This window comes from Eleutherodactylus coqui, unplaced genomic scaffold (genome assembly GCF_035609145.1).
Source record: "Eleutherodactylus coqui strain aEleCoq1 unplaced genomic scaffold, aEleCoq1.hap1 HAP1_SCAFFOLD_643, whole genome shotgun sequence".
In the NCBI taxonomy this organism is placed as follows: Eukaryota; Metazoa; Chordata; class Amphibia; order Anura; family Eleutherodactylidae; genus Eleutherodactylus; species Eleutherodactylus coqui.
In genome coordinates, this window is record NW_027102046.1 from 14,087 (window position 1) to 36,573 (window position 22,487).

Genomic DNA, 22,487 nt, shown 5'->3' on the forward strand with positions numbered 1-22,487 from the left:
GCTCCTCCTCCTTTCCTATGGGCTTTCTGCAGTGCGAACGCACCTCCGAAAAGGAAAGCAACCTACTCACGGCCTTAAAAGTCAACGGGACCTGGGATTCCCAGCCGGTCACCCATACTGGTACTTGCCAGGCCTCAAGCTGGCTGGCGGCCGCGATCTGACGAGAGCAGGCACATTCAGCTTAGAATGCCCGTTGACAGCTCCTCCTCCTTTCCTATGGGCTTTCTGCAGTGCGAACGCACCTCCGAAACGGAAAGAAACCTACTCACGGCCTTAAAAGTCTACGGGACCTGGGATTCCCAGCCGGTCACCCATACTGGTACTTGCCAGGCCTCAAGCTGGCTGGCGGCCGCGATCTGACGAGAGCAGGCACATTCAGCTTAGAATGCCCGTTGACAGCTCCTCCTCCTTTCCTATGGGCTTTCTGCAGTGCGAACGCACCTCCGAAAAGGAAAGCAACCTACTCACGGCCTTAAAAGTCAACGGGACCTGGAATTCCCAGCCGGTCACCCATACTGGTACTTGCCAGGCCTCAAGCTGGCTGGCGGCCGCGATCTGACGAGAGCAGGCACATTCAGCTTACAATGCCCGTTGACAGCTCCTCCTCCTTTCCTATGGGCTTTCTGCAGTGCGAACGCACCTCCGAAACGGAAAGAAACCTACTCACGGCCTTAAAAGTCAACGGGACCTGGGATTCCCAGCCGGTCACCCATACTGGTACTTGCCAGGCCTCAAGCTGGCTGGCGGCCGCGATCTGACGAGAGCAGGCACATTCAGCTTAGAATGCCCGTTGACAGCTCCTCCTCCTTTCCTATGGGCTTTCTGCAGTGCGAACGCACCTCCGAAAAGGAAAGAAACCTACTCACGGCCTTAAAAGTCAAGGGGACCTGGGATTCCCAGCCGGTCACCCATACTGGTACTTCCAGGCCTCAAGCTGGCTGGCGGCCGCGATCTGACGAGAGCAGGCACATTCAGCTTAGAATGCCCGTTGACAGCTCCTCCTCCTTTCCTATGGGCTTTCTGCAGTGCGAACGCACCTCCGAAAAGGAAAGCAACCTACTCACGGCCTTAAAAGTCAACGGGACCTGGGATTCCCAGCCGGTCACCCATACTGGTACTTGCCAGGCCTCAAGCTGGCTGGCGGCCGCGATCTGACGAGAGCAGGCACATTCAGCTTAGAATGCCCATTGACAGCTCCTCCTCCTTTCCTATGGGCTTTCTGCAGTGCGAACGCACCTCCGAAAAGGAAAAAAACCTACTCACGGCCTTAAAAGTCAACGGGACCTGGGATTCCCAGCCGGTCACCCATACTGGTACTTGCCCGGCCTCAAGCTGGCTGGCGGCCACGATCTGACGAGAGCAGGCACATTCAGCTTAGAATTCCCGTTGACAGCTCCTCCTCCTTTCCTATGGGCTTTCTGCAGTGCGAACGCACCTCCGAAAAGGAAAGAAACCTACTCACGGCCTTAAAAGTCAACGGGACCTGGGATTCCCAGCCGGTCACCCATACTGGTACTTGCCAGGCCTCAAGCTGGCTGGCGGCCGCGATCTGACGAGAGCAGGCACATTCAGCTTAGAATGCCCGTTGACAGCTCCTCCTCCTTTCCTATGGGCTTTCTGCAGTGCGAACGCACCTCCGAAAAGGAAAGAAACCTACTCACGGCCTTAAAAGTCAACGGGACCTGGGATTCCCAGCCGGTCACCCATACTGGTACTTGCCAGGCCTCATGCTGGCTGGCGCCCGCGATCTGACGAGAGCAGGCACATCCAGCTTAGAATGCCCGTTGACAGCTCCTCCTCCTTTCCTATGGGCTTTCTGCAGTGCGAACGCACCTCCGAAAAGGAAAGCAACCTACTCACGGCCTTAAAAGTCAACGGGACCTGGGATTCCAGGCCGGTCACCCATACTGGTACTTGCCAGGCCTCAAGCTGGCTGGCGGCCGCGATCTGACGAGAGCAGGCACATTCAGCTTAGAATGCCCGTTGACAGCTCCTCCTCCTTTCCTATGGGCTTTCTGCAGTGCGAACGCACCTCCGAAAAGGAAAGAAACCTACTCACGGCCTTAAAAGTCAACGGGACCTGGGATTCCCAGCCGGTCACCCATACTGGTACTTGCCAGGCCTCAAGCTGGCTGGCGGCCGCGATCTGACGAGAGCAGGCACATTCAGCTTAGAATGCCCGTTGACAGCTCCTCCTCCTTTCCTATGGGCTTTCTGCAGTGCGAACGCACCTCCGAAAAGGAAAGAAACCTACTCACGGCCTTAAAAGTCAAGGGGACCTGGGATTCCCAGCCGGTCACCCATACTGGTACTTCCCAGGCCTCAAGCTGGCTGGCGACCGCGATCTGACGAGAGCAGGCACATTCAGCTTAGAATGCCCGTTGACAGCTCCTCCTCCTTTCCTATGGGCTTTCTGCAGTGCGAACGCACCTCCGAAAAGGAAAGCAACCTACTCACGGCCTTAAAAGTCAACGGGACCTGGAATTCCCAGCCGGTCACCCATACTGGTACTTGCCAGGCCTCAAGCTGGCTGGCGGCCGCGATCTGACGAGAGCAGGCACATTCAGCTTACAATGCCCGTTGACAGCTCCTCCTCCTTTCCTATGGGCTTTCTGCAGTGCGAACGCACCTCCGAAAAGGAAAGAAACCTACTCACGGCCTTAAAAGTCAACGGGACCTGGGATTCCCAGCCGGTCACCCATACTGGTACTTGCCAGGCCTCAAGCTGGCTGGCGGCCGCGATCTGACGAGAGCAGGCACATTCAGCTTAGAATGCCCGTTGACAGCTCCTCCTCCTTTCCTATGGGCTTTCTGCAGTGCGAACGCACCTCCGAAAAGGAAAGAAACCTACTCACGGCCTTAAAAGTCAAGGGGACCTGAGATTCCCAGCCGGTCACCCATACTGGTACTTCCCAGGCCTCAAGCTGGCTGGCGGCCGCGATCTGACGAGAGCAGGCACATTCAGCTTAGAATGCCCGTTGACAGCTCCTCCTCCTTTCCTATGGGCTTTCTGCAGTGCGAACGCACCTCCGAAAAGGAAAGCAACCTACTCACGGCCTTAAAAGTCAACGGGACCTGGGATTCCCAGCCGGTCACCCATACTGGTACTTGCCAGGCCTCAAGCTGGCTGGCGGCCGCGATCTGACGAGAGCAGGCACATTCAGCTTAGAATGCCCATTGACAGCTCCTCATCCTTTCCTATGGGCTTTCTGCAGTGCGAACGCACCTCCGAAAAGGAAAAAAACCTACTCACGGCCTTAAAAGTCAACGGGACCTGGGATTCCCAGCCGGTCACCCATACTGGTACTTGCCCGGCCTCAAGCTGGCTGGCGGCCGCGATCTGACGAGAGCAGGCACATTCAGCTTAGAATTCCCGTTGACAGCTCCTCCTCCTTTCCTATGGGCTTTCTGCAGTGCGAACGCACCTCCGAAAAGGAAAGAAACCTACTCACGGCCTTAAAAGTCAACGGGACCTGGGATTCCCAGCCGGTCACCCATACTGGTACTTGCCAGGCCTCAAGCTGGCTGGCGGCCGCGATCTGACGAGAGCAGGCACATTCAGCTTAGAATGCCCGTTGACAGCTCCTCCTCCTTTCCTATGGGCTTTCTGCAGTGCGAACGCACCTCCGAAAAGGAAAGAAACCTACTCACGGCCTTAAAAGTCAACGGGACCTGGGATTCCCAGCCGGTCACCCATACTGGTACTTGCCAGGCCTCATGCTGGCTGGCGGCCGCGATCTGACGAGAGCAGGCACATCCAGCTTAGAATGCCCGTTGACAGCTCCTCCTCCTTTCCTATGGGCTTTCTGCAGTGCGAACGCACCTCCGAAAAGGAAAGCAACCTACTCACGGCCTTAAAAGTCAACGGGACCTGGGATTCCAGGCCGGTCACCCATACTGGTACTTGCCAGGCCTCAAGCTGGCTGGCGGCCGCGATCTGACGAGAGCAGGCACATTCAGCTTAGAATGCCCGTTGACAGCTCCTCCTCCTTTCCTATGGGCTTTCTGCAGTGCGAACGCACCTCCGAAAAGGAAAGCAACCTACTCACGGCCTTAAAAGTCAACGGGACCTGGGATTCCCAGCCGGTCACCCATACTGGTACTTGCCAGGCCTCAAGCTGGCTGGCGGCCGCGATCTGACGAGAGCAGGCACATTCAGCTTAGAATGCCCGTTGACAGCTCCTCCTCCTTTCCTATGGGCTTTCTGCAGTGCGAACGCACCTCCGAAAAGGAAAGAAACCTACTCACGGCCTTAAAAGTCAACGGGACCTGGGATTCCCAGCCGGTCACCCATACTGGTACTTGCCAGGCCTCAAGCTGGCTGGCGGCCGCGATCTGACGAGAGCAGGCACATTCAGCTTAGAATGCCCGTTGACAGCTCCTCCTCCTTTCCTATGGGCTTTCTGCAGTGCGAACGCACCTCCGAAAAGGAAAGCAACCTACTCACGGCCTTAAAAGTCAACGGGACCTGGGATTCCCAGCCGGTCACCCATACTGGTACTTGCCAGGCCTCAAGCTGGCTGGCGGCCGCAATCTGACGAGAGCAGGCACATTCAGCTTAGAATGCCCGTTGACAGCTCCTCCTCCTTTCCTATGGGCTTTCTGCAGTGCGAACGCACCTCCGAAAAGGAAAGAAACCTACTCACGGCCTTAAAAGTCAACGGGACCTGGGATTCCCAGCCGGTCACCCATACTGGTACTTGCCAGGCCTCAAGCTGGCTGGCGGCCGCGATCTGACGAGAGCAGGCACATTCAGCTTAGAATGCCCGTTGACAGCTCCTCCTCCTTTCCTATGGGCTTTCTGCAGTGCGAACGCACCTCCGAAAAGGAAAGAAACCTACTCACGGCCTTAAAAGTCAACTGGACCTGGGATTCCCAGCCGGTCACCCATACTGGTACTTGCCAGGCCTCAAGCTGGCTGGCGGCCGCAATCTGACGAGAGCAGGCACATTCAGCTTAGAATGCCCGTTGACAGCTCCTCCTCCTTTCCTATGGGCTTTCTGCAGTGCGAACGCACCTCCGAAAAGGAAAGAAACCTACTCACGGCCTTAAAAGTCAACGGGACCTGGGATTCCCAGCCGGTCACCCATACTGGTACTTGCCAGGCCTCAAGCTGGCTGGCGGCCGCGATCTGACGAGAGCAGGCACATTCAGCTTAGAATGCCCGTTGACAGCTCCTCCTCCTTTCCTATGGGCTTTCTGCAGTGCGAACGCACCTCCGAAAAGGAAAGCAACCTGCTCACGGCCTTAAAAGTCAACGGGACCTGGGATTCCCAGCCGGTCACCCATACTGGTACTTGCCAGGCCTCAAGCTGGCTGGCGGCCGCGATCTGACGAGAGCAGGCACATTCAGCTTAGAATGCCCGTTGACAGCTCCTCCTCCTTTCCTATGGGCTTTCTGCAGTGCGAACGCACCTCCGAAAAGGAAAGAAACCTACTCACGGCCTTAAAAGTCAACGGGACCTGGGATTCCCAGCCGGTCACCCATACTGGTACTTGCCAGGCCTCAAGCTGGCTGGCGGCCGCGATCTGACGAGAGCAGGCACATTCAGCTTAGAATGCCCGTTGACAGCTCCTCCTCCTTTCCTATGGGCTTTCTGCAGTGCGAACGCACCTCCGAAAAGGAAAGCAACCTACTCACGGCCTTAAAAGTCAACGGGACCTGGGATTCCCAGCCGGTCACCCATACTGGTACTTGCCAGGCCTCAAGCTGGCTGGCGGCCGCGATCTGACGAGAGCAGGCACATTCAGCTTAGAATGCCCGTTGACAGCTCCTCCTCCTTTCCTATGGGCTTTCTGCAGTGCGAACGCACCTCCGAAAAGGAAAGCAACCTACTCACGGCCTTAAAAGTCAACGGGACCTGGGATTCCCAGCCGGTCACCCATACTGGTACTTGCCAGGCCTCAAGCTGGCTGGCGGCCGCGATCTGACGAGAGCAGGCACATTCAGCTTAGAATGCCCGTTGACAGCTCCTCCTCCTTTCCTATGGGCTTTCTGCAGTGCGAACGCACCTCCGAAAAGGAAAGCAACCTACTCACGGCCTTAAAAGTCAACGGGACCTGGGATTCCCAGCCGGTCACCCATACTGGTACTTGCCAGGCCTCAAGCTGGCTGGCGGCCGCGATCTGACGAGAGCAGGCACATTCAGCTTAGAATGCCCGTTGACAGCTCCTCCTCCTTTCCTATGGGCTTTCTGCAGTGCGAACGCACCTCCGAAAAGGAAAGCAACCTGCTCACGGCCTTAAAAGTCAACGGGACCTGGGATTCCCAGCCGGTCACCCATACTGGTACTTGCCAGGCCTCAAGCTGGCTGGCGGCCGCGATCTGACGAGAGCAGGCACATTCAGCTTAGAATGCCCGTTGACAGCTCCTCCTCCTTTCCTATGGGCTTTCTGCAGTGCGAACGCACCTCCGAAAAGGAAAGAAACCTACTCACGGCCTTAAAAGTCAACGGGACCTGGGATTCCCAGCCGGTCACCCATACTGGTACTTGCCAGGCCTCAAGCTGGCTGGCGGCCGCGATCTGACGAGAGCAGGCACATTCAGCTTAGAATGCCCGTTGACAGCTCCTCCTCCTTTCCTATGGGCTTTCTGCAGTGCGAACGCAACTCCGAAAAGGAAAGCAACCTACTCACGGCCTTAAAAGTCAACGGGACCTGGGATTCCCAGCCGGTCACCCATACTGGTACTTGCCAGGCCTCAAGCTGGCTGGCGGCCGCGATCTGACGAGAGCAGGCACATTCAGCTTAGAATGCCCGTTGACAGCTCCTCCTCCTTTCCTATGGGCTTTCTGCAGTGCGAACGCACCTCCGAAAAGGAAAGAAACCTACTCACGGCCTTAAAAGTCAACGGGACCTGGGATTCCCAGCCGGTCACCCATACTGGTATTTGCCAGGCCTCAAGCTGGCTGGCGGCCGCGATCTGACGAGAGCAGGCACATTCAGCTTAGAATGCCCGTTGACAGCTCCTCCTCCTTTCCTATGGGCTTTCTGCAGTGCGAACGCACCTCCGAAAAGGAAAGCAACCTACTCACGGCCTTAAAAGTCAACGGGACCTGGGATTCCCAGCCGGTCACCCATACTGGTACTTGCCAGGCCTCAAGCTGGCTGGCGGCCGCGATCTGACGAGAGCAGGCACATTCAGCTTAGAATGCCCGTTGACAGCTCCTCCTCCTTTCCTATGGGCTTTCTGCAGTGCGAACGCACCTCCGAAAAGGAAAGAAACCTACTCACGGCCTTAAAAGTCAACGGGACCTGGGATTCCCAGCCGGTCACCCATACTGGTACTTGCCAGGCCTCAAGCTGGCTGGCGGCCGCGATCTGACGAGAGCAGGCACATTCAGCTTAGAATGCCCGTTGACAGCTCCTCCTCCTTTCCTATGGGCTTTCTGCAGTGCGAACGCACCTCCGAAACAGAAAGAAACCTACTCACGGCCTTAAAAGTCAACGGGACCTGGGATTCCCAGCCGGTCACCCATACTGGTACTTGCCAGGCCTCAAGCTGGCTGGCGGCCGCGATCTGACGAGAGCAGGTACATTCAGCTTAGAATGCCCGTTGACAGCTCCTCCTCCTTTCCTATGGGCTTTCTGCAGTGCGAACGCACCTCTGAAAAGGAAAGCAACCTACTCACGGCCTTAAAGGTCAACGGGACCTGGGATTCCCAGCCGGTCACCCATACTGGTACTTGCCAGGCCTCAAGCTGGCTGGCGGCCGCGATCTGACGAGAGCAGGCACATTCAGCTTAGAATGCCCGTTGACAGCTCCTCCTCCTTTCCTATGGGCTTTCTGCAGTGCGAACGCACCTCCGAAACGGAAAGAAACCTACTCACGGCCTTAAAAGTCAACGGGACCTGGGATTCCCAGCCGGTCACCCATACTGGTACTTGCCAGGCCTCAAGCTGGCTGGCGGCCGCGATCTGACGAGAGCAGGCACATTCAGCTTAGAATGCCTGTTGACAGCTCCTCCTCCTTTCCTATGGGCTTTCTGCAGTGCCAACGCACCTCCGAAAAGGAAAGAAACCTACTCACGGCCTTAAAAGTCAACGGGACCTGGGATTCCCAGCCGGTCACCCATACTGGTACTTGCCAGGCCTCAAGCTGGCTGGCGGCCGCGATCTGACGAGAGCAGGCACATTCAGCTTAGAATGCCCGTTGACAGCTCCTCCTCCTTTCCTATGGGCTTTCTGCAGTGCGAACGCACCTCCGAAAAGGAAAGCAACCTACTCACGGCCTTAAAAGTCAACGGGACCTGGGATTCCCAGCCGGTCACCCATACTGGTACTTGCCAGGCCTCAAGCTGGCTGGCAGCCGCGATCTGACGAGAGCAGGCACATTCAGCTTAGAATGCCCGTTGACAGCTCCTCCTCCTTTCCTATGGGCTTTCTGCAGTGCGAACGCACCTCCGAAAAGGAAAGAAACCTACTCACGGCCTTAAAAGTCAACGGGACCTGGGATTCCCAGCCGGTCACCCATACTGGTACTTGCCAGGCCTCAAGCTGGCTGGCGGCCGCGATCTGACGAGAGCAGGCACATTCAGCTTAGAATGCCCGTTGACAGCTCCTCCTCCTTTCCTATGGGCTTTCTGCAGTGCGAACGCACTTCCGAAAAGGAAAGAAACCTACTCACGGCCTTAAAAGTCAACGGGACCTGGGATTCCCAGCCGGTCACCCATACTGGTACTTGCCAGGCCTCAAGCTGGCTGGCGGCCGCGATCTGACGAGAGCAGGCACATTCAGCTTAGAATGCCCGTTGACAGCTCCGCCTCCTTTCCTATGGGCTTTCTGCAGTGCGAACGCACCTCCGAAAAGGAAAGAAACCTACTCACGGCCTTAAAAGTCAACGGGACCTGGGATTCCCAGCCGGTCACCCATACTGGTACTTGCCAGGCCTCAAGCTGGCTGGCGGCCGCAATCTGACGAGAGCAGGCACATTCAGCTTAGAATGCCCGTTGACCGCTCCTCCTCCTTTCCTATGGGCTTTCTGCAGTGCGAACGCACCTCCGAAAAGAAAAGAAACCTACTCACGGCCTTAAAAGTCAACGGGACCTGGGATTCCCAGCCGGTCACCCATACTGGTACTTGCCAGGCCTCAAGCTGGCTGGCGGCCGCGATCTGACGAGAGCAGGCACATTCAGCTTAGAATTCCCGTTGACAGCTCCTCCTCCTTTCCTATGGGCTTTCTGCAGTGCGAACGCACCTCCGAAAAGGAAAGAAACCTACTCACGGCCTTAAAAGTCAACGGGACCTGGGATTCCCAGCCGGTCACCCATACTGGTACTTGCCAGGCCTCAAGCTGGCTGGCGGCCGCGATCTGACGAGAGCAGGCACATTCAGCTTAGAATGCCCGTTGACAGCTCCTCCTCCTTTCCTATGGGCTTTCTGCAGTGCGAACGCACCTCCGAAAAGGAAAGAAACCTACTCACGGCCTTAAAAGTCAACGGGACCTGGGATTCCCAGCCGGTCACCCATACTGGTATTTGCCAGGCCTCAAGCTGGCTGGCGGCAGCGATCTGACGAGAGCAGGCACATTCAGCTTAGAATGCCCGTTGACAGCTCCTCCTCCTTTCCTATGGGCTTTCTGCAGTGCGAACGCACCTCCGAAAAGGAAAGCAACCTACTCACGGCCTTAAAAGTCAACGGGACCTGGGATTCCCAGCCGGTCACCCATACTGGTACTTGCCAGGCCTCAAGCTGGCTGGCGGCCGCGATCTGACGAGAGCAGGCACATTCAGCTTAGAATGCCCGTTGACAGCTCCTCCTCCTTTCCTATGGGCTTTCTGCAGTGCGAACGCACCTCCGAAAAGGAAAGAAACCTACTCACGGCCTTAAAAGTCAACGGGACCTGGGATTCCCAGCCGGTCACCCATACTGGTATTTGCCAGGCCTCAAGCTGGCTGGCGGCCGCGATCTGACGAGAGCAGGCACATTCAGCTTAGAATGCCCGTTGACAGCTCCTCCTCCTTTCCTATGGGCTTTCTGCAGTGCGAACGCACCTCCGAAAAGGAAAGCAACCTACTCACGGCCTTAAAAGTCAACGGGACCTGGGATTCCCAGCCGGTCACCCATACTGGTACTTGCCAGGCCTCAAGCTGGCTGGCGGCCGCGATCTGACGAGAGCAGGCACATTCAGCTTAGAATGCCCGTTGACAGCTCCTCCTCCTTTCCTATGGGCTTTCTGCAGTGCGAACGCACCTCCGAAAAGGAAAGAAACCTACTCACGGCCTTAAAAGTCAACGGGACCTGGGATTCCCAGCCGGTCACCCATACTGGTACTTGCCAGGCCTCAAGCTGGCTGGCGGCCGCGATCTGACGAGAGCAGGCACATTCAGCTTAGAATGCCCGTTGACAGCTCCTCCTCCTTTCCTATGGGCTTTCTGCAGTGCGAACGCACCTCCGAAACAGAAAGAAACCTACTCACGGCCTTAAAAGTCAACGGGACCTGGGATTCCCAGCCGGTCACCCATACTGGTACTTGCCAGGCCTCAAGCTGGCTGGCGGCCGCGATCTGACGAGAGCAGGTACATTCAGCTTAGAATGCCCGTTGACAGCTCCTCCTCCTTTCCTATGGGCTTTCTGCAGTGCGAACGCACCTCTGAAAAGGAAAGCAACCTACTCACGGCCTTAAAGGTCAACGGGACCTGGGATTCCCAGCCGGTCACCCATACTGGTACTTGCCAGGCCTCAAGCTGGCTGGCGGCCGCGATCTGACGAGAGCAGGCACATTCAGCTTAGAATGCCCGTTGACAGCTCCTCCTCCTTTCCTATGGGCTTTCTGCAGTGCGAACGCACCTCCGAAACGGAAAGAAACCTACTCACGGCCTTAAAAGTCAACGGGACCTGGGATTCCCAGCCGGTCACCCATACTGGTACTTGCCAGGCCTCAAGCTGGCTGGCGGCCGCGATCTGACGAGAGCAGGCACATTCAGCTTAGAATGCCTGTTGACAGCTCCTCCTCCTTTCCTATGGGCTTTCTGCAGTGCCAACGCACCTCCGAAAAGGAAAGAAACCTACTCACGGCCTTAAAAGTCAACGGGACCTGGGATTCCCAGCCGGTCACCCATACTGGTACTTGCCAGGCCTCAAGCTGGCTGGCGGCCGCGATCTGACGAGAGCAGGCACATTCAGCTTAGAATGCCCGTTGACAGCTCCTCCTCCTTTCCTATGGGCTTTCTGCAGTGCGAACGCACCTCCGAAAAGGAAAGCAACCTACTCACGGCCTTAAAAGTCAACGGGACCTGGGATTCCCAGCCGGTCACCCATACTGGTACTTGCCAGGCCTCAAGCTGGCTGGCAGCCGCGATCTGACGAGAGCAGGCACATTCAGCTTAGAATGCCCGTTGACAGCTCCTCCTCCTTTCCTATGGGCTTTCTGCAGTGCGAACGCACCTCCGAAAAGGAAAGAAACCTACTCACGGCCTTAAAAGTCAACGGGACCTGGGATTCCCAGCCGGTCACCCATACTGGTACTTGCCAGGCCTCAAGCTGGCTGGCGGCCGCGATCTGACGAGAGCAGGCACATTCAGCTTAGAATGCCCGTTGACAGCTCCTCCTCCTTTCCTATGGGCTTTCTGCAGTGCGAACGCACTTCCGAAAAGGAAAGAAACCTACTCACGGCCTTAAAAGTCAACGGGACCTGGGATTCCCAGCCGGTCACCCATACTGGTACTTGCCAGGCCTCAAGCTGGCTGGCGGCCGCGATCTGACGAGAGCAGGCACATTCAGCTTAGAATGCCCGTTGACAGCTCCGCCTCCTTTCCTATGGGCTTTCTGCAGTGCGAACGCACCTCCGAAAAGGAAAGAAACCTACTCACGGCCTTAAAAGTCAACGGGACCTGGGATTCCCAGCCGGTCACCCATACTGGTACTTGCCAGGCCTCAAGCTGGCTGGCGGCCGCAATCTGACGAGAGCAGGCACATTCAGCTTAGAATGCCCGTTGACCGCTCCTCCTCCTTTCCTATGGGCTTTCTGCAGTGCGAACGCACCTCCGAAAAGAAAAGAAACCTACTCACGGCCTTAAAAGTCAACGGGACCTGGGATTCCCAGCCGGTCACCCATACTGGTACTTGCCAGGCCTCAAGCTGGCTGGCGGCCGCGATCTGACGAGAGCAGGCACATTCAGCTTAGAATTCCCGTTGACAGCTCCTCCTCCTTTCCTATGGGCTTTCTGCAGTGCGAACGCACCTCCGAAAAGGAAAGAAACCTACTCACGGCCTTAAAAGTCAACGGGACCTGGGATTCCCAGCCGGTCACCCATACTGGTACTTGCCAGGCCTCAAGCTGGCTGGCGGCCGCGATCTGACGAGAGCAGGCACATTCAGCTTAGAATGCCCGTTGACAGCTCCTCCTCCTTTCCTATGGGCTTTCTGCAGTGCGAACGCACCTCCGAAAAGGAAAGAAACCTACTCACGGCCTTAAAAGTCAACGGGACCTGGGATTCCCAGCCGGTCACCCATACTGGTATTTGCCAGGCCTCAAGCTGGCTGGCGGCAGCGATCTGACGAGAGCAGGCACATTCAGCTTAGAATGCCCGTTGACAGCTCCTCCTCCTTTCCTATGGGCTTTCTGCAGTGCGAACGCACCTCCGAAAAGGAAAGCAACCTACTCACGGCCTTAAAAGTCAACGGGACCTGGGATTCCCAGCCGGTCACCCATACTGGTACTTGCCAGGCCTCAAGCTGGCTGGCGGCCGCGATCTGACGAGAGCAGGCACATTCAGCTTAGAATGCCCGTTGACAGCTCCTCCTCCTTTCCTATGGGCTTTCTGCAGTGCGAACGCACCTCCGAAAAGGAAAGAAACCTACTCACGGCCTTAAAAGTCAACGGGACCTGGGATTCCCAGCCGGTCACCCATACTGGTACTTGCCAGGCCTCAAGCTGGCTGGCGGCCGCGATCTGACAAGAGCAGGCACATTCAGCTTAGAATGCCTGTTGACAGCTCCTCCTCCTTTCCTATGGGCTTTCTGCAGTGCGAACGCACCTCCGAAAAGGAAAGCAACATACTCACGGCCTTAAAAGTCAACGGGACCTGGGATTCCCAGCCGGTCACCCATACTGGTACTTGCCAGGCCTCAAGCTGGCTGGCGGCCGCGATCTGACGAGAGCAGGCACATTCAGCTTAGAATGCCCGTTGACAGCTCCTCCTCCTTTCCTATGGGCTTTCTGCAGTGCGAACGCACCTCCGAAACGGAAAGAAACCTACTCACGGCCTTAAAAGTCAACGGGACCTGGGATTCCCAGCCGGTCACCCATACTGGTACTTGCCAGGCCTCAAGCTGGCTGGCAGCCGCGATCTGACGAGAGCAGGCACATTCAGCTTAGAATGCCCGTTGACAGCTCCTCCTCCTTTCCTATGGGCTTTCTGCAGTGCGAACGCACCTCCGAAACGGAAAGAAACCTACTCACGGCCTTAAAAGTCAACGGGACCTGGGATTCCCAGCCGGTCACCCATACTGGTACTTGCCAGGCCTCAAGCTGGCTGGCGGCCGCGATCTGACGAGAGCAGGCACATTCAGCTTAGAATGCCTGTTGACAGCTCCTCCTCCTTTCCTATGGGCTTTCTGCAGTGTGAACGCACCTCCGAAAAGGAAAGAAACCTACTCACGGCCTTAAAAGTCAACGGGACCTGGGATTCCCAGCCGGTCACCCATACTGGTACTTGCCAGGCCTCAAGCTGGCTGGCAGCCGCGATCTGACGAGAGCAGGCACATTCAGCTTAGAATGCCCGTTGACAGCTCCTCCTCCTTTCCTATGGGCTTTCTGCAGTGCGAACGCACCTCCGAAAAGGAAAGCAACCTACTCACGGCCTTAAAAGTCAACGGGACCTGGGATTCCCAGCCGGTCACCCATACTGGTACTTGCCAGGCCTCAAGCTGGCTGGCGGCCGCGATCTGACGAGAGCAGGCACATTCAGCTTAGAATGCCCGTTGACAGCTCCTCCTCCTTTCCTATGGGCTTTCTGCAGTGCGAACGCACCTCCGAAAAGGAAAGAAACCTACTCACGGCCTTAAAAGTCAACGGGACCTGGGATTCCCAGCCGGTCACCCATACTGGTACTTGCCAGGCCTCAAGCTGGCTGACGGCCGCGATCTGACGAGAGCAGGCACATTCAGCTTAGAATGCCCGTTGACAGCTCCTCCTCCTTTCCTATGGGCTTTCTGCAGTGCGAACGCACCTCCGAAAAGGAAAGAAACCTACTCACGGCCTTAAAAGTCAACGGGACCTGGGATTCCCAGCCGGTCACCCATACTGGTACTTGCCAGGCCTCAAGCTGGCTGGCGGCCGCGATCTGACGAGAGCAGGCACATTCAGCTTAGAATGCCCGTTGACAGCTCCTCCTCCTTTCCTATGGGCTTTCTGCAGTGCGAACGCACCTCCGAAAAGGAAAGAAACCTACTCACGGCCTTAAAAGTCAACGGGACCTGGGATTCCCAGCCGGTCACCCATACTGGTACTTGCCAGGCCTCAAGCTGGCTGGCGGCCGCGATCTGACGAGAGCAGGCACATTCAGCTTAGAATTCCCGTTGACAGCTCCTCCTCCTTTCCTATGGGCTTTCTGCAGTGCGAACGCACCTCCGAAAAGGAAAGAAACCTACTCACGGCCTTAAAAGTCAACGGGACCTGGGATTCCCAGCCGGTCACCCATACTGGTACTTGCCAGGCCTCAAGCTGGCTGGCGGCCGCGATCTGACAAGAGCAGGCACATTCAGCTTAGAATGCCCGTTGACAGCTCCTCCTCCTTTCCTATGGGCTTTCTGCAGTGCGAACGCACCTCCGAAAAGGAAAGAAACCTACTCACGGCCTTAAAAGTCAACGGGACCTGGGATTCCCAGCCGGTCACCCATACTGGTACTTGCCAGGCCTCAAGCTGGCTGGCGGCCGCGATCTGACGAGAGCAGGCACATTCAGCTTAGAATGCCCGTTGACAGCTCCTCCTCCTTTCCTATGGGCTTTCTGCAGTGCGAACGCACCTCCGAAAAGGAAAGCAACCTACTCACGGCCTTAAAAGTCAACGGGACCTGGGATTCCCAGCCGGTCACCCATACTGGTACTTGCCAGGCCTCAAGCTGGCTGGCGGCCGCGATCTGACGAGAGCAGGCACATTCAGCTTAGAATGCCCGTTGACAGCTCCTCCTCCTTTCCTATGGGCTTTCTGCAGTGCGAACGCACCTCCGAAAAGGAAAGAAACCTACTCACGGCCTTAAAAGTCAACGGGACATGGGATTCCCAGCCGGTCACCCATACTGGTACTTGCCAGGCCTCAAGCTGGCTGGCGGCCGCGATCTGACGAGAGCAGGCACATTCAGCTTAGAATGCCCGTTGACAGCTCCTCCTCCTTTCCTATGGGCTTTCTGCAGTGCGAACGCACCTCCGAAAAGGAAAGAAACCTACTCACGGCCTTAAAAGTCAACGGGACCTGGGATTCCCAGCTGGTCACCCATACTGGTACTTGCCAGGCCTCAAGCTGGCTGGCGGCCGCGATCTGACGAGAGCAGGCACATTCAGCTTAGAATTCCCGTTGACAGCTCCTCCTCCTTTCCTATGGGCTTTCTGCAGTGCGAACGCACCTCCGAAAAGGAAAGAAACCTACTCACGGCCTTAAAAGTCAACGGGACCTGGGATTCCCAGCCGGTCACCCATACTGGTACTTGCCAGGCCTCAAGCTGGCTGGCGGCCGCGATCTGACGAGAGCAGGCACATTCAGCTTAGAATTCCCGTTGACAGCTCCTCCTCCTTTCCTATGGGCTTTCTGCAGTGCGAACGCACCTCCGAAAAGGAAAGCAACCTACTCACGGCCTTAAAAGTCAACGGGACCTGGGATTCCCAGCCGGTCACCCATACTGGTACTTGCCAGGCCTCAAGCTGGCTGGCGGCCGCGATCTGACGAGAGCAGGCACATTCAGCTTAGAATGCCCGTTGACAGCTCCTCCTCCTTTCCTATGGGCTTTCTGCAGTGCGAACGCACCTCCGAAAAGGAAAGCAACCTACTCACGGCCTTAAAAGTCAACGGGACCTGGGATTCCCAGCCGGTCACCCATACTGGTACTTGCCAGGCCTCAAGCTGGCTGGCGGCCGCGATCTGACGAGAGCAGGCACATTCAGCTTAGAATGCCCGTTGACAGCTCCTCCTCCTTTCCTATGGGCTTTCTGCAGTGCGAACGCACCTCCGAAAAGGAAAGAAACCTACTCACGGCCTTAAAAGTCAACGGGACCTGGGATTCCCAGCCGGTCACCCATACTGGTACTTGCCAGGCCTCAAGCTGGCTGGCGGCCGCGATCTGACGAGAGCAGGCACATTCAGCTTAGAATTCCCGTTGACAGCTCCTCCTCCTTTCCTATGGGCTTTCTGCAGTGCGAACGCACCTCCGAAAAGGAAAGAAACCTACTCACGGCCTTAAAAGTCAACGGGACCTGGGATTCCCAGCCGGTCACCCATACTGGTACTTGCCAGGCCTCAAGCTGGCTGGCGGCCGCGATCTGACAAGAGCAGGCACATTCAGCTTAGAATGCCCGTTGACAGCTCCTCCTCCTTTCCTATGGGCTTTCTGCAGTGCGAACGCACCTCCGAAAAGGAAAGCAACCTACTCACGGCCTTAAAAGTCAACGGGACCTGGGATTCCCAGCCGGTCACCCATACTGGTACTTGCCAGGCCTCAAGCTGGCTGGCGGCCGCGATCTGACGAGAGCAGGCACATTCAGCTTAGAATGCCCGTTGACAGCTCCTCCTCCTTTCCTATGGGCTTTCTGCAGTGCGAACGCACCTCCGAAAAGGAAAGCAACCTACTCACGGCCTTAAAAGTCAACGGGACATGGGATTCCCAGCCGGTCACCCATACTGGTACTTGCCAGGCCTCAAGCTGGCTGGCGGCCGCGATCTGACGAGAGCAGGCACATTCAGCTTAGAATGCCCGTTGACAGCTCCTCCTCCTTTCCTATGGGCTTTCTGCAGTGCGAACGCACCTCCGAAAAGGAAAGCAACCTACTCACGGCCTTAAAAGTCAACGGGACCTGGGATTCCCAGCCGGTCACCCATACTGGTACTTGCCAGGCCTCAAGCTGGCTGGCGGCCGCGATCTGACGAGAGCAGGCACATTCAGCTTAGAATGCCCGTTGACAGCTCCTCCTCCTTTCCTATGGGCTTTCTGCAGTGCGAACGCACCTCCGAAAAGGAAAGAAACCTACTCACGGCCTTAAAAGTCAACGGGACCTGGGATTCCCAGCCGGTCACCCATACTGGTACTTGCCAGGCCTCAAGCTGGCTGGCGGCCGCGATCTGACGAGAGCAGGCACATTCAGCTTAGAATGCCCGTTGACAGCTCCTCCTCCTTTCCTATGGGCTTTCTGCAGTGCGAACGCACCTCCGAAAAGGAAAGAAACCTACTCACGGCCTTAAAAGTCAACGGGACCTGGGATTCCCAGCCGGTCACCCATACTGGTACTTGCCAGGCCTCAAGCTGGCTGGCGGCCGCGATCTGACGAGAGCAGGCACATTCAGCTTAGAATGCCCGTTGACAGCTCCTCCTCCTTTCCTATGGGCTTTCTGCAGTGCGAACGCACCTCCGAAAAGGAAAGCAACCTACTCACGGCCTTAAAAGTCAACGGGACCTGGGATTCCCAGCCGGTCACCCATACTGGTACTTGCCAGGCCTCAAGCTGGCTGGCGGCCGCGATCTGACGAGAGCAGGCACATTCAGCTTAGAATGCCCGTTGACAGCTCCTCCTCCTTTCCTATGGGCTTTCTGCAGTGCGAACGCACCTCCGAAAAGGAAAGCAACCTACTCACGGCCTTAAAAGTCAACGGGACCTGGGATTCCAGGCCGGTCACCCATACTGGTACTTGCCAGGCCTCAAGCTGGCTGGCGGCCGCGATCTGACGAGAGCAGGCACATTCAGCTTAGAATGCCCGTTGACAGCTCCTCCTCCTTTCCTATGGGCTTTCTGCAGTGCGAACGCACCTCCGAAAAGGAAAGCAACCTACTCACGGCCTTAAAAGTCAACGGGACCTGGGATTCCCAGCCGGTCACCCATACTGGTACTTGCCAGGCCTCAAGCTGGCTGGCGGCCGCGATCTGACGAGAGCAGGCACATTCAGCTTAGAATGCCCGTTGACAGCTCCTCCTCCTTTCCTATGGGCTTTCTGCAGTGCGAACGCACCTCCGAAAAGGAAAGAAACCTACTCACGGCCTTAAAAGTCAACGGGACCTGGGATTCCCAGCCGGTCACCCATACTGGTACTTGCCAGGCCTCAAGCTGGCTGGCGGCCGCGATCTGACGAGAGCAGGCACATTCAGCTTAGAATGCCCGTTGACAGCTCCTCCTCCTTTCCTATGGGCTTTCTGCAGTGCGAACGCACCTCCGAAACAGAAAGAAACCTACTCACGGCCTTAAAAGTCAACGGGACCTGGGATTCCCAGCCGGTCACCCATACTGGTACTTGCCAGGCCTCAAGCTGGCTGGCGGCCGCGATCTGACGAGAGCAGGTACATTCAGCTTAGAATGCCCGTTGACAGCTCCTCCTCCTTTCCTATGGGCTTTCTGCAGTGCGAACGCACCTCTGAAAAGGAAAGCAACCTACTCACGGCCTTAAAGGTCAACGGGACCTGGGATTCCCAGCCGGTCACCCATACTGGTACTTGCCAGGCCTCAAGCTGGCTGGCGGCCGCGATCTGACGAGAGCAGGCACATTCAGCTTAGAATGCCCGTTGACAGCTCCTCCTCCTTTCCTATGGGCTTTCTGCAGTGCGAACGCACCTCCGAAACGGAAAGAAACCTACTCACGGCCTTAAAAGTCAACGGGACCTGGGATTCCCAGCCGGTCACCCATACTGGTACTTGCCAGGCCTCAAGCTGGCTGGCGGCCGCGATCTGACGAGAGCAGGCACATTCAGCTTAGAATGCCTGTTGACAGCTCCTCCTCCTTTCCTATGGGCTTTCTGCAGTGCCAACGCACCTCCGAAAAGGAAAGAAACCTACTCACGGCCTTAAAAGTCAACGGGACCTGGGATTCCCAGCCGGTCACCCATACTGGTACTTGCCAGGCCTCAAGCTGGCTGGCGGCCGCGATCTGACGAGAGCAGGCACATTCAGCTTAGAATGCCCGTTGACAGCTCCTCCTCCTTTCCTATGGGCTTTCTGCAGTGCGAACGCACCTCCGAAAAGGAAAGCAACCTACTCACGGCCTTAAAAGTCAACGGGACCTGGGATTCCCAGCCGGTCACCCATACTGGTACTTGCCAGGCCTCAAGCTGGCTGGCAGCCGCGATCTGACGAGAGCAGGCACATTCAGCTTAGAATGCCCGTTGACAGCTCCTCCTCCTTTCCTATGGGCTTTCTGCAGTGCGAACGCACCTCCGAAAAGGAAAGAAACCTACTCACGGCCTTAAAAGTCAACGGGACCTGGGATTCCCAGCCGGTCACCCATACTGGTACTTGCCAGGCCTCAAGCTGGCTGGCGGCCGCGATCTGACGAGAGCAGGCACATTCAGCTTAGAATTCCCGTTGACAGCTCCTCCTCCTTTCCTATGGGCTTTCTGCAGTGCGAACGCACCTCCGAAAAGGAAAGAAACCTACTCACGGCCTTAAAAGTCAACGGGACCTGGGATTCCCAGCCGGTCACCCATACTGGTACTTGCCAGGCCTCAAGCTGGCTGGCGGCCGCGATCTGACGAGAGCAGGCACATTCAGCTTAGAATGCCCGTTGACAGCTCCTCCTCCTTTCCTATGGGCTTTCTGCAGTGCGAACGCACCTCCGAAAAGGAAAGAAACCTACTCACGGCCTTAAAAGTCAACGGGACCTGGGATTCCCAGCCGGTCACCCATACTGGTATTTGCCAGGCCTCAAGCTGGCTGGCGGCAGCGATCTGACGAGAGCAGGCACATTCAGCTTAGAATGCCCGTTGACAGCTCCTCCTCCTTTCCTATGGGCTTTCTGCAGTGCGAACGCACCTCCGAAAAGGAAAGCAACCTACTCACGGCCTTAAAAGTCAACGGGACCTGGGATTCCCAGCCGGTCACCCATACTGGTACTTGCCAGGCCTCAAGCTGGCTGGCGGCCGCGATCTGACGAGAGCAGGCACATTCAGCTTAGAATGCCCGTTGACAGCTCCTCCTCCTTTCCTATGGGCTTTCTGCAGTGCGAACGCACCTCCGAAAAGGAAAGAAACCTACTCACGGCCTTAAAAGTCAACGGGACCTGGGATTCCCAGCCGGTCACCCATACTGGTACTTGCCAGGCCTCAAGCTGGCTGGCGGCCGCGATCTGACGAGAGCAGGCACATTCAGCTTAGAATGCCCGTTGACAGCTCCTCCTCCTTTCCTATGGGCTTTCTGCAGTGCGAACGCACCTCCGAAAAGGAAAGCAACCTACTCACGGCCTTAAAAGTCAACGGGACCTGGGATTCCCAGCCGGTCACCCATACTGGTACTTGCCAGGCCTCAAGCTGGCTGGCGGCCGCGATCTGACGAGAGCAGGCACATTCAGCTTAGAATGCCCGTTGACAGCTCCTCCTCCTTTCCTATGGGCTTTCTGCAGTGCGAACGCACCTCCGAAAAGGAAAGCAACCTACTCACGGTCTTAAAAGTCAACGGGACCTGGGATTCCCAGCCGGTCACCCATACTGGTACTTGCCAGGCCTCAAGCTGGCTGGCGGCCGCGATCTGACGAGAGCAGGCACATTCAGCTTAGAATGCCCGTTGACAGCTCCTCCTCCTTTCCTATGGGCTTTCTGCAGTGCGAACGCACCTCCGAAAAGGAAAGAAACCTACTCACGGCCTTAAAAGTCAACGGGACCTGGGATTCCCAGCCGGTCACCCATACTGGTACTTGCCAGGCCTCAAGCTGGCTGGCGGCCGCGATCTGACGAGAGCAGGCACATTCAGCTTAGAATGCCCGTTGACAGCTCCTCCTCCTTTCCTATGGGCTTTCTGCAGTGCGAACGCACCTCCGAAAAGGAAAGAAACCTACTCACGGCCTTAAAAGTCAACGGGACCTGGGATTCCCAGCCGGTCACCCATACTGGTACTTGCCAGGCCTCAAGCTGGCTGGCGGCCGCGATCTGACGAGAGCAGGCACATTCAGCTTAGAATGCCCGTTGACAGCTCCTCCTCCTTTCCTATGGGCTTTCTGCAGTGCGAACGCACCTCCGAAAAGGAAAGCAACCTACTCACGGCCTTAAAAGTCAACGGGACCTGGGATTCCCAGCCGGTCACCCATACTGGTACTTGCCAGGCCTCAAGCTGGCTGGCGGCCGCGATCTGACGAGAGCAGGCACATTCAGCTTAGAATGCCCGTTGACAGCTCCTCCTCCTTTCCTATGGGCTTTCTGCAGTGCGAACGCACCTCCGAAAAGGAAAGCAACCTACTCACGGCCTTAAAAGTCAACGGGACCTGGGATTCCAGGCCGGTCACCCATACTGGTACTTGCCAGGCCTCAAGCTGGCTGGCGGCCGCGATCTGACGAGAGCAGGCACATTCAGCTTAGAATGCCCGTTGACAGCTCCTCCTCCTTTCCTATGGGCTTTCTGCAGTGCGAACGCACCTCCGAAAAGGAAAGCAACCTACTCACGGCCTTAAAAGTCAACGGGACCTGGGATTCCCAGCCGGTCACCCATACTGGTACTTGCCAGGCCTCAAGCTGGCTGGCGGCCGCGATCTGACGAGAGCAGGCACATTCAGCTTAGAATGCCCGTTGACAGCTCCTCCTCCTTTCCTATGGGCTTTCTGCAGTGCGAACGCACCTCCGAAAAGGAAAGAAACCTACTCACGGCCTTAAAAGTCAACGGGACCTGGGATTCCCAGCCGGTCACCCATACTGGTACTTGCCAGGCCTCAAGCTGGCTGGCGGCCGCGATCTGACGAGAGCAGGCACATTCAGCTTAGAATGCCCGTTGACAGCTCCTCCTCCTTTCCTATGGGCTTTCTGCAGTGCGAACGCACCTCCGAAACAGAAAGAAACCTACTCACGGCCTTAAAAGTCAACGGGACCTGGGATTCCCAGCCGGTCACCCATACTGGTACTTGCCAGGCCTCAAGCTGGCTGGCGGCCGCGATCTGACGAGAGCAGGTACATTCAGCTTAGAATGCCCGTTGACAGCTCCTCCTCCTTTCCTATGGGCTTTCTGCAGTGCGAACGCACCTCTGAAAAGGAAAGCAACCTACTCACGGCCTTAAAGGTCAACGGGACCTGGGATTCCCAGCCGGTCACCCATACTGGTACTTGCCAGGCCTCAAGCTGGCTGGCGGCCGCGATCTGACGAGAGCAGGCACATTCAGCTTAGAATGCCCGTTGACAGCTCCTCCTCCTTTCCTATGGGCTTTCTGCAGTGCGAACGCACCTCCGAAACGGAAAGAAACCTACTCACGGCCTTAAAAGTCAACGGGACCTGGGATTCCCAGCCGGTCACCCATACTGGTACTTGCCAGGCCTCAAGCTGGCTGGCGGCCGCGATCTGACGAGAGCAGGCACATTCAGCTTAGAATGCCTGTTGACAG

General features: G+C 56.8%; 110 pseudogenes; all 110 read right to left on the minus strand.

Annotated features, from left to right (window-relative positions):
* Nucleotides 1–79: 79 nt before the first annotated feature.
* On the minus strand, nucleotides 80–198 carry LOC136595211 (5S ribosomal RNA; annotated as a pseudogene).
* An 80-nt stretch (nucleotides 199–278) lies between these two features.
* On the minus strand, nucleotides 279–397 carry LOC136595315 (5S ribosomal RNA; annotated as a pseudogene).
* Nucleotides 398–477: 80 nt separating this feature from the next.
* Nucleotides 478–596, minus strand: LOC136595379 (5S ribosomal RNA; annotated as a pseudogene).
* Nucleotides 597–676: 80 nt separating this feature from the next.
* On the minus strand, nucleotides 677–795 carry LOC136595212 (5S ribosomal RNA; annotated as a pseudogene).
* Nucleotides 796–1,073: 278 nt separating this feature from the next.
* Nucleotides 1,074–1,192, minus strand: LOC136595308 (5S ribosomal RNA; annotated as a pseudogene).
* Nucleotides 1,193–1,272: 80 nt separating this feature from the next.
* LOC136595391 (5S ribosomal RNA) lies at nucleotides 1,273–1,391 on the minus strand (annotated as a pseudogene).
* An 80-nt stretch (nucleotides 1,392–1,471) lies between these two features.
* LOC136595213 (5S ribosomal RNA) lies at nucleotides 1,472–1,590 on the minus strand (annotated as a pseudogene).
* Nucleotides 1,591–1,670: 80 nt separating this feature from the next.
* On the minus strand, nucleotides 1,671–1,789 carry LOC136595390 (5S ribosomal RNA; annotated as a pseudogene).
* An 80-nt stretch (nucleotides 1,790–1,869) lies between these two features.
* On the minus strand, nucleotides 1,870–1,988 carry LOC136595364 (5S ribosomal RNA; annotated as a pseudogene).
* An 80-nt stretch (nucleotides 1,989–2,068) lies between these two features.
* On the minus strand, nucleotides 2,069–2,187 carry LOC136595214 (5S ribosomal RNA; annotated as a pseudogene).
* An 80-nt stretch (nucleotides 2,188–2,267) lies between these two features.
* LOC136595378 (5S ribosomal RNA) lies at nucleotides 2,268–2,386 on the minus strand (annotated as a pseudogene).
* Nucleotides 2,387–2,466: 80 nt separating this feature from the next.
* LOC136595380 (5S ribosomal RNA) lies at nucleotides 2,467–2,585 on the minus strand (annotated as a pseudogene).
* An 80-nt stretch (nucleotides 2,586–2,665) lies between these two features.
* On the minus strand, nucleotides 2,666–2,784 carry LOC136595215 (5S ribosomal RNA; annotated as a pseudogene).
* An 80-nt stretch (nucleotides 2,785–2,864) lies between these two features.
* On the minus strand, nucleotides 2,865–2,983 carry LOC136595392 (5S ribosomal RNA; annotated as a pseudogene).
* Nucleotides 2,984–3,063: 80 nt separating this feature from the next.
* On the minus strand, nucleotides 3,064–3,182 carry LOC136595309 (5S ribosomal RNA; annotated as a pseudogene).
* An 80-nt stretch (nucleotides 3,183–3,262) lies between these two features.
* Nucleotides 3,263–3,381, minus strand: LOC136595320 (5S ribosomal RNA; annotated as a pseudogene).
* Nucleotides 3,382–3,461: 80 nt separating this feature from the next.
* LOC136595216 (5S ribosomal RNA) lies at nucleotides 3,462–3,580 on the minus strand (annotated as a pseudogene).
* An 80-nt stretch (nucleotides 3,581–3,660) lies between these two features.
* Nucleotides 3,661–3,779, minus strand: LOC136595360 (5S ribosomal RNA; annotated as a pseudogene).
* Nucleotides 3,780–3,859: 80 nt separating this feature from the next.
* On the minus strand, nucleotides 3,860–3,978 carry LOC136595366 (5S ribosomal RNA; annotated as a pseudogene).
* An 80-nt stretch (nucleotides 3,979–4,058) lies between these two features.
* On the minus strand, nucleotides 4,059–4,177 carry LOC136595219 (5S ribosomal RNA; annotated as a pseudogene).
* An 80-nt stretch (nucleotides 4,178–4,257) lies between these two features.
* On the minus strand, nucleotides 4,258–4,376 carry LOC136595220 (5S ribosomal RNA; annotated as a pseudogene).
* An 80-nt stretch (nucleotides 4,377–4,456) lies between these two features.
* On the minus strand, nucleotides 4,457–4,575 carry LOC136595345 (5S ribosomal RNA; annotated as a pseudogene).
* An 80-nt stretch (nucleotides 4,576–4,655) lies between these two features.
* Nucleotides 4,656–4,774, minus strand: LOC136595221 (5S ribosomal RNA; annotated as a pseudogene).
* A 279-nt stretch (nucleotides 4,775–5,053) lies between these two features.
* On the minus strand, nucleotides 5,054–5,172 carry LOC136595222 (5S ribosomal RNA; annotated as a pseudogene).
* An 80-nt stretch (nucleotides 5,173–5,252) lies between these two features.
* LOC136595223 (5S ribosomal RNA) lies at nucleotides 5,253–5,371 on the minus strand (annotated as a pseudogene).
* Nucleotides 5,372–5,451: 80 nt separating this feature from the next.
* Nucleotides 5,452–5,570, minus strand: LOC136595224 (5S ribosomal RNA; annotated as a pseudogene).
* An 80-nt stretch (nucleotides 5,571–5,650) lies between these two features.
* LOC136595225 (5S ribosomal RNA) lies at nucleotides 5,651–5,769 on the minus strand (annotated as a pseudogene).
* Nucleotides 5,770–5,849: 80 nt separating this feature from the next.
* On the minus strand, nucleotides 5,850–5,968 carry LOC136595226 (5S ribosomal RNA; annotated as a pseudogene).
* Nucleotides 5,969–6,048: 80 nt separating this feature from the next.
* Nucleotides 6,049–6,167, minus strand: LOC136595227 (5S ribosomal RNA; annotated as a pseudogene).
* Nucleotides 6,168–6,247: 80 nt separating this feature from the next.
* LOC136595229 (5S ribosomal RNA) lies at nucleotides 6,248–6,366 on the minus strand (annotated as a pseudogene).
* An 80-nt stretch (nucleotides 6,367–6,446) lies between these two features.
* On the minus strand, nucleotides 6,447–6,565 carry LOC136595231 (5S ribosomal RNA; annotated as a pseudogene).
* Nucleotides 6,566–6,645: 80 nt separating this feature from the next.
* On the minus strand, nucleotides 6,646–6,764 carry LOC136595232 (5S ribosomal RNA; annotated as a pseudogene).
* An 80-nt stretch (nucleotides 6,765–6,844) lies between these two features.
* On the minus strand, nucleotides 6,845–6,963 carry LOC136595351 (5S ribosomal RNA; annotated as a pseudogene).
* Nucleotides 6,964–7,043: 80 nt separating this feature from the next.
* Nucleotides 7,044–7,162, minus strand: LOC136595233 (5S ribosomal RNA; annotated as a pseudogene).
* An 80-nt stretch (nucleotides 7,163–7,242) lies between these two features.
* On the minus strand, nucleotides 7,243–7,361 carry LOC136595234 (5S ribosomal RNA; annotated as a pseudogene).
* An 80-nt stretch (nucleotides 7,362–7,441) lies between these two features.
* On the minus strand, nucleotides 7,442–7,560 carry LOC136595410 (5S ribosomal RNA; annotated as a pseudogene).
* An 80-nt stretch (nucleotides 7,561–7,640) lies between these two features.
* Nucleotides 7,641–7,759, minus strand: LOC136595254 (5S ribosomal RNA; annotated as a pseudogene).
* An 80-nt stretch (nucleotides 7,760–7,839) lies between these two features.
* On the minus strand, nucleotides 7,840–7,958 carry LOC136595370 (5S ribosomal RNA; annotated as a pseudogene).
* Nucleotides 7,959–8,038: 80 nt separating this feature from the next.
* On the minus strand, nucleotides 8,039–8,157 carry LOC136595235 (5S ribosomal RNA; annotated as a pseudogene).
* Nucleotides 8,158–8,237: 80 nt separating this feature from the next.
* LOC136595293 (5S ribosomal RNA) lies at nucleotides 8,238–8,356 on the minus strand (annotated as a pseudogene).
* An 80-nt stretch (nucleotides 8,357–8,436) lies between these two features.
* Nucleotides 8,437–8,555, minus strand: LOC136595236 (5S ribosomal RNA; annotated as a pseudogene).
* An 80-nt stretch (nucleotides 8,556–8,635) lies between these two features.
* Nucleotides 8,636–8,754, minus strand: LOC136595237 (5S ribosomal RNA; annotated as a pseudogene).
* Nucleotides 8,755–8,834: 80 nt separating this feature from the next.
* LOC136595346 (5S ribosomal RNA) lies at nucleotides 8,835–8,953 on the minus strand (annotated as a pseudogene).
* An 80-nt stretch (nucleotides 8,954–9,033) lies between these two features.
* On the minus strand, nucleotides 9,034–9,152 carry LOC136595323 (5S ribosomal RNA; annotated as a pseudogene).
* Nucleotides 9,153–9,232: 80 nt separating this feature from the next.
* On the minus strand, nucleotides 9,233–9,351 carry LOC136595238 (5S ribosomal RNA; annotated as a pseudogene).
* Nucleotides 9,352–9,431: 80 nt separating this feature from the next.
* On the minus strand, nucleotides 9,432–9,550 carry LOC136595385 (5S ribosomal RNA; annotated as a pseudogene).
* An 80-nt stretch (nucleotides 9,551–9,630) lies between these two features.
* Nucleotides 9,631–9,749, minus strand: LOC136595353 (5S ribosomal RNA; annotated as a pseudogene).
* An 80-nt stretch (nucleotides 9,750–9,829) lies between these two features.
* Nucleotides 9,830–9,948, minus strand: LOC136595352 (5S ribosomal RNA; annotated as a pseudogene).
* Nucleotides 9,949–10,028: 80 nt separating this feature from the next.
* On the minus strand, nucleotides 10,029–10,147 carry LOC136595240 (5S ribosomal RNA; annotated as a pseudogene).
* An 80-nt stretch (nucleotides 10,148–10,227) lies between these two features.
* LOC136595241 (5S ribosomal RNA) lies at nucleotides 10,228–10,346 on the minus strand (annotated as a pseudogene).
* An 80-nt stretch (nucleotides 10,347–10,426) lies between these two features.
* On the minus strand, nucleotides 10,427–10,545 carry LOC136595422 (5S ribosomal RNA; annotated as a pseudogene).
* An 80-nt stretch (nucleotides 10,546–10,625) lies between these two features.
* Nucleotides 10,626–10,744, minus strand: LOC136595266 (5S ribosomal RNA; annotated as a pseudogene).
* Nucleotides 10,745–10,824: 80 nt separating this feature from the next.
* On the minus strand, nucleotides 10,825–10,943 carry LOC136595371 (5S ribosomal RNA; annotated as a pseudogene).
* An 80-nt stretch (nucleotides 10,944–11,023) lies between these two features.
* LOC136595243 (5S ribosomal RNA) lies at nucleotides 11,024–11,142 on the minus strand (annotated as a pseudogene).
* Nucleotides 11,143–11,222: 80 nt separating this feature from the next.
* LOC136595294 (5S ribosomal RNA) lies at nucleotides 11,223–11,341 on the minus strand (annotated as a pseudogene).
* An 80-nt stretch (nucleotides 11,342–11,421) lies between these two features.
* LOC136595244 (5S ribosomal RNA) lies at nucleotides 11,422–11,540 on the minus strand (annotated as a pseudogene).
* Nucleotides 11,541–11,620: 80 nt separating this feature from the next.
* On the minus strand, nucleotides 11,621–11,739 carry LOC136595245 (5S ribosomal RNA; annotated as a pseudogene).
* An 80-nt stretch (nucleotides 11,740–11,819) lies between these two features.
* On the minus strand, nucleotides 11,820–11,938 carry LOC136595347 (5S ribosomal RNA; annotated as a pseudogene).
* An 80-nt stretch (nucleotides 11,939–12,018) lies between these two features.
* On the minus strand, nucleotides 12,019–12,137 carry LOC136595324 (5S ribosomal RNA; annotated as a pseudogene).
* An 80-nt stretch (nucleotides 12,138–12,217) lies between these two features.
* Nucleotides 12,218–12,336, minus strand: LOC136595246 (5S ribosomal RNA; annotated as a pseudogene).
* An 80-nt stretch (nucleotides 12,337–12,416) lies between these two features.
* On the minus strand, nucleotides 12,417–12,535 carry LOC136595386 (5S ribosomal RNA; annotated as a pseudogene).
* An 80-nt stretch (nucleotides 12,536–12,615) lies between these two features.
* Nucleotides 12,616–12,734, minus strand: LOC136595365 (5S ribosomal RNA; annotated as a pseudogene).
* Nucleotides 12,735–13,013: 279 nt separating this feature from the next.
* Nucleotides 13,014–13,132, minus strand: LOC136595247 (5S ribosomal RNA; annotated as a pseudogene).
* An 80-nt stretch (nucleotides 13,133–13,212) lies between these two features.
* Nucleotides 13,213–13,331, minus strand: LOC136595296 (5S ribosomal RNA; annotated as a pseudogene).
* An 80-nt stretch (nucleotides 13,332–13,411) lies between these two features.
* Nucleotides 13,412–13,530, minus strand: LOC136595373 (5S ribosomal RNA; annotated as a pseudogene).
* An 80-nt stretch (nucleotides 13,531–13,610) lies between these two features.
* Nucleotides 13,611–13,729, minus strand: LOC136595297 (5S ribosomal RNA; annotated as a pseudogene).
* Nucleotides 13,730–13,809: 80 nt separating this feature from the next.
* LOC136595248 (5S ribosomal RNA) lies at nucleotides 13,810–13,928 on the minus strand (annotated as a pseudogene).
* Nucleotides 13,929–14,008: 80 nt separating this feature from the next.
* LOC136595218 (5S ribosomal RNA) lies at nucleotides 14,009–14,127 on the minus strand (annotated as a pseudogene).
* Nucleotides 14,128–14,207: 80 nt separating this feature from the next.
* On the minus strand, nucleotides 14,208–14,326 carry LOC136595249 (5S ribosomal RNA; annotated as a pseudogene).
* An 80-nt stretch (nucleotides 14,327–14,406) lies between these two features.
* On the minus strand, nucleotides 14,407–14,525 carry LOC136595325 (5S ribosomal RNA; annotated as a pseudogene).
* Nucleotides 14,526–14,605: 80 nt separating this feature from the next.
* On the minus strand, nucleotides 14,606–14,724 carry LOC136595354 (5S ribosomal RNA; annotated as a pseudogene).
* Nucleotides 14,725–14,804: 80 nt separating this feature from the next.
* Nucleotides 14,805–14,923, minus strand: LOC136595251 (5S ribosomal RNA; annotated as a pseudogene).
* An 80-nt stretch (nucleotides 14,924–15,003) lies between these two features.
* On the minus strand, nucleotides 15,004–15,122 carry LOC136595252 (5S ribosomal RNA; annotated as a pseudogene).
* Nucleotides 15,123–15,202: 80 nt separating this feature from the next.
* Nucleotides 15,203–15,321, minus strand: LOC136595381 (5S ribosomal RNA; annotated as a pseudogene).
* Nucleotides 15,322–15,401: 80 nt separating this feature from the next.
* On the minus strand, nucleotides 15,402–15,520 carry LOC136595319 (5S ribosomal RNA; annotated as a pseudogene).
* Nucleotides 15,521–15,600: 80 nt separating this feature from the next.
* LOC136595326 (5S ribosomal RNA) lies at nucleotides 15,601–15,719 on the minus strand (annotated as a pseudogene).
* An 80-nt stretch (nucleotides 15,720–15,799) lies between these two features.
* LOC136595253 (5S ribosomal RNA) lies at nucleotides 15,800–15,918 on the minus strand (annotated as a pseudogene).
* Nucleotides 15,919–15,998: 80 nt separating this feature from the next.
* LOC136595255 (5S ribosomal RNA) lies at nucleotides 15,999–16,117 on the minus strand (annotated as a pseudogene).
* An 80-nt stretch (nucleotides 16,118–16,197) lies between these two features.
* LOC136595327 (5S ribosomal RNA) lies at nucleotides 16,198–16,316 on the minus strand (annotated as a pseudogene).
* An 80-nt stretch (nucleotides 16,317–16,396) lies between these two features.
* On the minus strand, nucleotides 16,397–16,515 carry LOC136595355 (5S ribosomal RNA; annotated as a pseudogene).
* Nucleotides 16,516–16,595: 80 nt separating this feature from the next.
* Nucleotides 16,596–16,714, minus strand: LOC136595256 (5S ribosomal RNA; annotated as a pseudogene).
* An 80-nt stretch (nucleotides 16,715–16,794) lies between these two features.
* LOC136595382 (5S ribosomal RNA) lies at nucleotides 16,795–16,913 on the minus strand (annotated as a pseudogene).
* Nucleotides 16,914–16,993: 80 nt separating this feature from the next.
* Nucleotides 16,994–17,112, minus strand: LOC136595257 (5S ribosomal RNA; annotated as a pseudogene).
* An 80-nt stretch (nucleotides 17,113–17,192) lies between these two features.
* On the minus strand, nucleotides 17,193–17,311 carry LOC136595258 (5S ribosomal RNA; annotated as a pseudogene).
* An 80-nt stretch (nucleotides 17,312–17,391) lies between these two features.
* Nucleotides 17,392–17,510, minus strand: LOC136595259 (5S ribosomal RNA; annotated as a pseudogene).
* Nucleotides 17,511–17,590: 80 nt separating this feature from the next.
* On the minus strand, nucleotides 17,591–17,709 carry LOC136595260 (5S ribosomal RNA; annotated as a pseudogene).
* Nucleotides 17,710–17,789: 80 nt separating this feature from the next.
* On the minus strand, nucleotides 17,790–17,908 carry LOC136595367 (5S ribosomal RNA; annotated as a pseudogene).
* An 80-nt stretch (nucleotides 17,909–17,988) lies between these two features.
* On the minus strand, nucleotides 17,989–18,107 carry LOC136595262 (5S ribosomal RNA; annotated as a pseudogene).
* An 80-nt stretch (nucleotides 18,108–18,187) lies between these two features.
* LOC136595263 (5S ribosomal RNA) lies at nucleotides 18,188–18,306 on the minus strand (annotated as a pseudogene).
* Nucleotides 18,307–18,386: 80 nt separating this feature from the next.
* On the minus strand, nucleotides 18,387–18,505 carry LOC136595193 (5S ribosomal RNA; annotated as a pseudogene).
* An 80-nt stretch (nucleotides 18,506–18,585) lies between these two features.
* Nucleotides 18,586–18,704, minus strand: LOC136595279 (5S ribosomal RNA; annotated as a pseudogene).
* An 80-nt stretch (nucleotides 18,705–18,784) lies between these two features.
* LOC136595374 (5S ribosomal RNA) lies at nucleotides 18,785–18,903 on the minus strand (annotated as a pseudogene).
* Nucleotides 18,904–18,983: 80 nt separating this feature from the next.
* LOC136595264 (5S ribosomal RNA) lies at nucleotides 18,984–19,102 on the minus strand (annotated as a pseudogene).
* An 80-nt stretch (nucleotides 19,103–19,182) lies between these two features.
* On the minus strand, nucleotides 19,183–19,301 carry LOC136595298 (5S ribosomal RNA; annotated as a pseudogene).
* An 80-nt stretch (nucleotides 19,302–19,381) lies between these two features.
* LOC136595330 (5S ribosomal RNA) lies at nucleotides 19,382–19,500 on the minus strand (annotated as a pseudogene).
* Nucleotides 19,501–19,580: 80 nt separating this feature from the next.
* On the minus strand, nucleotides 19,581–19,699 carry LOC136595265 (5S ribosomal RNA; annotated as a pseudogene).
* Nucleotides 19,700–19,779: 80 nt separating this feature from the next.
* LOC136595387 (5S ribosomal RNA) lies at nucleotides 19,780–19,898 on the minus strand (annotated as a pseudogene).
* Nucleotides 19,899–19,978: 80 nt separating this feature from the next.
* On the minus strand, nucleotides 19,979–20,097 carry LOC136595268 (5S ribosomal RNA; annotated as a pseudogene).
* An 80-nt stretch (nucleotides 20,098–20,177) lies between these two features.
* LOC136595377 (5S ribosomal RNA) lies at nucleotides 20,178–20,296 on the minus strand (annotated as a pseudogene).
* An 80-nt stretch (nucleotides 20,297–20,376) lies between these two features.
* Nucleotides 20,377–20,495, minus strand: LOC136595269 (5S ribosomal RNA; annotated as a pseudogene).
* Nucleotides 20,496–20,575: 80 nt separating this feature from the next.
* Nucleotides 20,576–20,694, minus strand: LOC136595270 (5S ribosomal RNA; annotated as a pseudogene).
* An 80-nt stretch (nucleotides 20,695–20,774) lies between these two features.
* LOC136595389 (5S ribosomal RNA) lies at nucleotides 20,775–20,893 on the minus strand (annotated as a pseudogene).
* Nucleotides 20,894–20,973: 80 nt separating this feature from the next.
* On the minus strand, nucleotides 20,974–21,092 carry LOC136595395 (5S ribosomal RNA; annotated as a pseudogene).
* Nucleotides 21,093–21,172: 80 nt separating this feature from the next.
* LOC136595396 (5S ribosomal RNA) lies at nucleotides 21,173–21,291 on the minus strand (annotated as a pseudogene).
* Nucleotides 21,292–21,371: 80 nt separating this feature from the next.
* LOC136595368 (5S ribosomal RNA) lies at nucleotides 21,372–21,490 on the minus strand (annotated as a pseudogene).
* An 80-nt stretch (nucleotides 21,491–21,570) lies between these two features.
* LOC136595271 (5S ribosomal RNA) lies at nucleotides 21,571–21,689 on the minus strand (annotated as a pseudogene).
* An 80-nt stretch (nucleotides 21,690–21,769) lies between these two features.
* LOC136595272 (5S ribosomal RNA) lies at nucleotides 21,770–21,888 on the minus strand (annotated as a pseudogene).
* Nucleotides 21,889–21,968: 80 nt separating this feature from the next.
* On the minus strand, nucleotides 21,969–22,087 carry LOC136595205 (5S ribosomal RNA; annotated as a pseudogene).
* An 80-nt stretch (nucleotides 22,088–22,167) lies between these two features.
* Nucleotides 22,168–22,286, minus strand: LOC136595291 (5S ribosomal RNA; annotated as a pseudogene).
* Nucleotides 22,287–22,366: 80 nt separating this feature from the next.
* On the minus strand, nucleotides 22,367–22,485 carry LOC136595375 (5S ribosomal RNA; annotated as a pseudogene).
* Between the last annotated feature and the right edge of the window lie 2 nt (nucleotides 22,486–22,487).